Below are 7,026 nucleotides of genomic sequence, written 5' to 3'. Positions count from 1 at the left end.
TTGGGGTGAGGTGTTCTTTGAGGTGGGGGGGGGGGGGGCGTTGCCATAAATGCACTGATGGGTGAGAAGGGAAATCTTGTATTCGGTCCTGAAGGAGATGGGGAGCCAGTGAAGTGAGCGGAGGGTGGGTGTGATATGGTCATATTTTCGCACTCTCATCAGGACCCTAGCAGCGCTGTTTTGGATGTATTGGAGCCTTTGGAGGCTCTTGTTAGGGATCCCGATGAGTAGTGCATTGCAGTAATCCAGCCTGGAGGAGATAAAGGCGTGGACGAGTCAGCTGACTGAAAGGTGATAATAGGGGGGTGATTAGAGGTGTGGTTATCCATATGTGGCCAATATTTCAGCACAATATGACAGTTTTCAAGATGGATCTTGGCACTGTTTCTTTGCTATTGTCCAGTTTATAGAAAGCTATATGCTGATAGCCATCATTGCTTTGTGTTTGTTTAGTAACAGGGAACAGCCTGTCTCTGCAGGTCCTTTTTAAACAGAAAATTAAGGGTGTGTTGGCAATTTCATCCAACCATAATCAACAACTTGATTGTATAGGATGTGTCCTGTATGAGTTCTCTCTCCTGATTGGATGAAATTGGTCTCTCAAAATCACAATTTAGTTTTAAAGGCAGTTACTGTATTCACCCAGAAGCAGTATAATAGCAGTCGCACCCCTACTTAAGTAAGACTGTGTTTGCATGCTGGTACAGTGGTGTAGTTAACTGGTATAGTTGCTGTGTTTTCACGTCGTGGATGCAATGTATTATTTAGTATATTCGTTTCCATTTGAAAGTATGCTTTAATAAGTACCTGGCATACAAACATGCTCACTTCTGTGTGCCTACATGTCTTTGGGTCATTCCAGGGCCAGTGTTTAAAGGAGGAGTTCACCCAAAAAATGACTTATTTTCTATCAATTGCACACCCTATGAAGCCTTGAATCCATGGATTATTTTTTGTTTTTGTCGCATTCCTAAGCCAATAATTTGATTCCCGTCTCCTACCAGCTAATGTATCCAGTAGGAGACACAAAGTAGATTATTTGTGTCTCCTACCGGAAATACACACGGTCATCAAATTATTGTCTTAGGAATGCCACAAAAACAAAAATAAATCCATGAAATCAAGGCATAAATCACAGTATTATTCATATTGTAGCATTGTTTTGTCTTTTTTCATAACTATTGATTGTGAAGCATTTGTTTGAAAAGAACACTAACACTTGTTTCCCTGTTTTTCAGAAGCCGTCCAGCACTGACATGTTTTTTTGCCTTTAACCTTTTTCTACTTTTCAGGAATGTTCTTTGTGAATAATTGTCATATTTCTAAGATAATTGCATTCCATTTATGTTGTGGCTCGTGAACCGGTAGTACCCAATTTCTATAACACAATATTGGCCATCCCTGAATTTAATAACAAACTCACACATGAAATAATCAATTCTAACAAATGCATAACAAACTATTTTGGATTGTATACTGCCTTTTCATGACCCACTACCTTATATTTACATGTGCATGTTGTAAATGTTTAACTCACCATTTGTTTTTAGGGCTGTAAGACTGTAACACTTATTAGGACTAAATTATTTTTTAATTCATTTTGACAAAAAATGTAATTTTATTCAAACAGCCAATATACACTTATTAAAATAGGACTTAATTTCCTAATTAAACTAATAAATGTAATCCCAAAATAATTATGGAAAATGTTACTCATTGATTCATTGATAAATAAAAAATTAGATATCTACAAAATACACTTTGAGATAATTAACTTAATCAATATAGTTGCAGCCCTACAATTTGTACCTATTTTTTCAGAATGTTACATGTTGTTTAATAATATATTAATATATTTACCAGGAGCTTGCTTGATCCCCTTTTTTAACAAATGGGTCGGTGCAAGATTTTTTTTCCCCGTGCACTCCTAAATTGGCTGAAATAGGAGGCGGGTTTTTTGCTTCACCCTGGAAAATATTGAATTTACTTAAAAGTTAGAATATAATTTTGGATAATAACAGTAATAGTAGTAATAATAATCATTATAGCATCAACAATATATCTGTCAATAATAAACTGTTTACAGGCATTGTAATAGTTACCATACTATATAATTGTATAATTATCAATAATAACTATAATTAACCTATATATAGAATCATAAAATATAACCATACTATTATTACATATATAATCATAATAACAACAACTATAATAACAATAATTGATAGGACATTATACCAAATATATTGATGGTGTTGCTTACAGTAAAGGTACCAATAATACAATTGTGTTAATAAATACTTTAAACTATATCTGCTCTGCTTTGTCTCTACTTATTATTCTTTTTACCATGTGGTTGAAAAGTGAATCTATATGTTTGGTAATGTATTTAGTCGCATGTATTTAACATTTACAATGAATACAGATGTGTGTTTTTTTGGGGGGGGAATTACTATTCATAATCAGAAGGGTTCTTCACTACTAAAGCTGAACAAAAAGTGAAACTTTGGAATGTAACATCTCTTAATACCTAAGCCCATACACATATGAACATAATACACAAAAGTTTTTTGTCTAACTGACAATAATTTTTGCCTTCTACAATCTGGTGTTTTAATTTATTTGACCAACTTATCCACTTAACGGTTTGATCCATGCAAGAGTCAAAGCTTGTAATTGAAAGTGTTGTCGACTATAATCTCTGCCTGCTGGACAAAATGGACTTCAATCCCTCTACTGTGTGTAAAACTGTGAAGCAATCTACATGGACATTAGAGCTTAACCAAAACTCCTGCCTGGTGATGACAAGTCTGTCACAATGTAGGCTAAACAATAGTTTTTCATTGTGGTATTGACGCCATTCAGTAACATTGATGTGCCTGATATGCTGGGGAGTATCTATTTTACAATATACAAAATGGTATGGCTTCAACCCAGCTACTAGCCAGGTCGACATGTATCGTAATGGTTCCACATGTATTATATGGTGAGACATTCCCAAGTACATTACAAGGTATTTAATATCTATTATCAGGCTGGGGGAAAATAGGTGCTGAATCTTATACTCACAAAACATGACATCATAATATAAGGAAAACGTGAAATGTCTTCTGAGTATTTACAACTTGTTTGCAAATAGCAGATATGCCATTTACTCTATATACACAGGGTAGTGTCTCCTCAATATCTCAGATCAGAACAATAAGGTAAAAAAAAAGGCAAGTTTGCTTTAACAATAATTTATTTTGAGATCTTCAACACCACTGGAGACTGGACTGTGAACTATGTGACGATGGATTCCTTGGACCCCCATGGCCGCAACCCAGAACTCTGCGTCGGCGCAACCACACTTTGCAATTGCCCTGAATTGTGAAAATTCTAGTTCAGTCTTATGCTAGATGTGCTCCTGTTTCTGCTCAACATTGTAACAGGGCCTTTTATTTATATGGTATATATTTTACCACGAATGTTCGTATTTTACCACGAATGTTCCATTTTCGTATGAAAATCTTGTACATATTGTGTGTCTTGTGACGATTGGGTCCAATATTTAGTTCAGTAACCATGGAGCTAAGGAATGGTTCAGAAGCTGTGTTCACGTTCACAAAATCAATATTGGAATTGGTCTATTTGTTCTATTTGATGCCTCTTTGTTATGCATCTTTTGGGAGGCCAAATACAGGCTTATATTTTTGTAACTGTCATTATTCGACTGTTCTCTTGGGATAAAAAAAACTAAAACAAAACAAAACAATTAAACGTCAACGGTATAGTTTGAATTAACGGCTTGCTCCTCCGGACGCGAAACGTAACGTCTGGGGGGTGACAGATACATTTTTTACACCCACCCTTTGTTATTGTGGTCCAAGTGAAGACGATGATTACTTTTAATTGAAAGTCATGTGTAATAATTAAAATTAACTTCCCCTACACTGTCTATGAATTGACCTTCCTTCTCTCCGTGTCTTCCGGGTTGCAGTTGGAGGTTCTTCACCTGCTGTCTCCAGAACAGGAGGCTGAGCTGCTACTGAGGCCTGAGGTTGCAGGCCTGGACAACGGGACCCTCAGCCTGATCTTCCACAGCTTGATGACCGGTGGTCCTGGGCCCACCCCCACCTCCACCCCCGGATACACATACACCTCACATAGCCCCTACTCACCACCACCACCACCACAGAATAGCTTCAGAGAGGTTGCATAGCTTTAAATATTATACATTTCTTTCATCCAATTAAACTTTTACCAGATTGTTGATGGTAATCTTCATAACCTTAAACAATATTATTTTGTTCTTTTTGAAACACTTGCAGGTGGTGAATGGGTTGATGGGAGCTTTCAGACCTGTTGGGAGCCTCGTCAGTGAGTTTGTGTCTCACACGTGAGGTACATACAGCGTACATACATATACTATATGCATATATGAGAAGCCAATTACTTGTTTTTATATGACTAGTTTATTATGGTTATGCATATTACATCTGCTAACCTGACATGACCCTGACATTCCTATCTATCTGTTGCTCTCCAGAGAAATGTATCCGAGATCGGAAGCATGACTCTGACCCAGACCCTGCTGAACTGGACCCTAGCTGAGCTGGCTGGCATGTACACGCCACATAATACGTCCATAGCCCAACCAATGGAAGAGTTTGATGTGACAAATGTGGAGGATTGGTTCAACCATGTTGTACCGCCACTATTACAGAGATTCTTACCCCATGGGCAACTCCCTGACCAAATCAAGTATGCCTTCCACCAAGTGTTGTAAGTACAATTCATATTCTTTCATACAGTGAGTAGATGCATGTACAGTCCAGCGTCCATGTCTTTCCAATTATGTTGTGCAGGCTAGTCTTGACCAAAGTCACAGATTTTCCTGGATGAGCCGAACTAGTTTAATTAAGAGTGCCGGTGGTGTTAGTGGACTTCTGTTTCCTTTCACATTCAACACAACACAACACAAAATAATGGAAATCAACAAAAGGGCAACGTTTATTTATGGATTAACTCAAAACGTTTCTTTGAATATTACATGCGAGATAGCAAATATTGAGTGAGTAATAACTGGAATTGTTGATTGTAACCTTAAACAAGTGACCTAAGCAAGGCAGGACACAAATATTACAAAAGGAAAGACAAACACAAGCCCTTTACTAAGATGTGAACACAGGGTAGGTGGCTGAACAAAGTTAAAATTATTAAAGGGAACTTAAATACAAACCGACACAAGGAATTTGTCACTTTGTGATAGTGAACCTAACAAGACAAAGGTCAACAATGTCCTGCTTTTGGAGTGATAACAAAGGTCAGCCTCTGGGCACCCTCTGGTGGCCATCCAGAAATATTGCAGGTTATGTCCTTTGTAAGTCCCTTGTTTCGTCCACTGTCCATTATCTATGAATATGATGCTGATTATTGTGCTTGCTTGTTGAACAGCTATTTGGACATGGGCAATGACACCACTGAGGTCCAGGACACTTGCAGCATCACCCTTGAAGAAAGATCATGTGGCGTGAGAAGGCTTTATTATTTGTTTCTGAATTTCTTTAATTTAAATGTATTACACAAAGGATTCCAAATTCTATTCTAGATGTCGTCGGATAGGAAAGTCATGCCTGTACATCCATTATCCTTCTCCCCATCTCTTCTACCAGCTTACCAACACAGTGGAAAATGTGGCCCGTTTCATGCACTGTGCTGCCCGTAGCAACCTCACTATGTCAGAGTCGATGATACCCAGGAGAACCTGGAGGACCCAGACTTCATCAGGATGTGGTTCCAGATCAAACTGCTGCCTCTGCTGCCTACAGTTCCCATAAGCCTCCTTGACTGCCTCAGCTTTAAGAACTTCACCTGTCCTGTTTACCAAGCCCTGTGAGTTGTCCCGTTTATAAAGGGAATGCTATCTTCTCTAGAACATAACTGTTTCCCAAACATTTTCAGCTTGAGACCTGAAAGATACATTTGGTGACTTCCTGGGACCTAAACTTTTAAGAAAAATCATTATGAATTATAAAGTATGCATATTTAAAAAATGTATTTCTTAAAATCTTCTGAAAATCTTTTGTATTCCTTTTCCTTTTCTTTAATTTCTGAAAATCTGTTGATTTAAAAAACTTTACCTTACTTTAATTCATAAAACCTGGTCTGTGACCCAAAAATGGGTCAAGAGTAAGACCCTACGTTTGGAAAACACTTATAGTCGAAATACACAAAATAGTCCCGGAATAATGATACATTTCTTTGCATTGCTGGGTCCAGAGTAAAAGACCTGAGTCATCATATGCGTCTCATGGATCCTGATCACAACCACAGCCCAGTGATGTACGAACACTTCATCCATTCCTTCTTGCTACATCACAACACGTCCGGTAAGTGAACCAAGTAGCCATAGCTAGAGACAAGCTCAGAGGACCATTTGTCTGCAGATGTACAGGAATTTCTGTTGCTTTCAGGGTACATTTTTGAGTAAAACATTACTCTATTCTAATACTATACTATTATAGCCTACACTGACTTGTGTATTTATCTTCAGATCCTCAGTGTGTCTCCTCATCCAGCCATAGTGCAGAATGGCTGGAGGAGAACTTTGGATTCTTCTCCATGTTCGCCCCCATCACAGACTTCTATGACCTCAACCGTGACTTCTCTGGTGAGTGTGGATAATCTGAACATTTTTACTGAAAACATTGATTTGATTGTTTGTACTTGACACTACAATTTCAGTAACTTAATAACCTTTCAACCTGGCGTATATTTTGGGCATGTCATCACAGGATTGCAAGATTTTCAAAAACGTAATAGCTGATTTGCGAGTGTGACATTATAATTCGATTACGTATAAAATAGGGCTTCAGTGGTTAAATCTCATATCCTGCCCTCTCCCATTATGTCCTGTCTGTCTGTCTCTTGTCTTAAACGTGTCCAGATTCTACACCTCCTGACTCCGAAGCAGACTGCAGAGATGCTGCTGGTGCCTACTCCTCCAGAGAAAGACGTCATCATCCATGCAGTGTTTGACCA

The 7,026-nt window shown here is 38.1% G+C and overlaps 1 long non-coding RNA gene across 1 annotated transcript; it reads left to right on the top strand.

Annotated features, from left to right (window-relative positions):
- Positions 1-5,830: 5,830 nt before the first annotated feature.
- Positions 5,831-6,656, top strand: LOC311064565. Its single transcript, XR_014602720.1, has 3 exons — positions 5,831-5,877; positions 6,265-6,374; positions 6,539-6,656. It is a non-coding gene; the product is annotated as an uncharacterized lncRNA (long non-coding RNA).
- The last annotated feature ends 370 nt before the right edge of the window (positions 6,657-7,026 follow it).

The sequence above is a fragment of the Gymnoscopelus microlampas genome, assembly GCF_963454915.1.
Source record: "Gymnoscopelus microlampas genome assembly, chromosome: 17".
In the NCBI taxonomy this organism is placed as follows: Eukaryota; Metazoa; Chordata; class Actinopteri; order Myctophiformes; family Myctophidae; genus Gymnoscopelus; species Gymnoscopelus microlampas.
The sequence above is the reverse complement of the archived record's forward strand: the minus strand, read 5'-3'. Positions and strand labels throughout refer to the sequence as shown.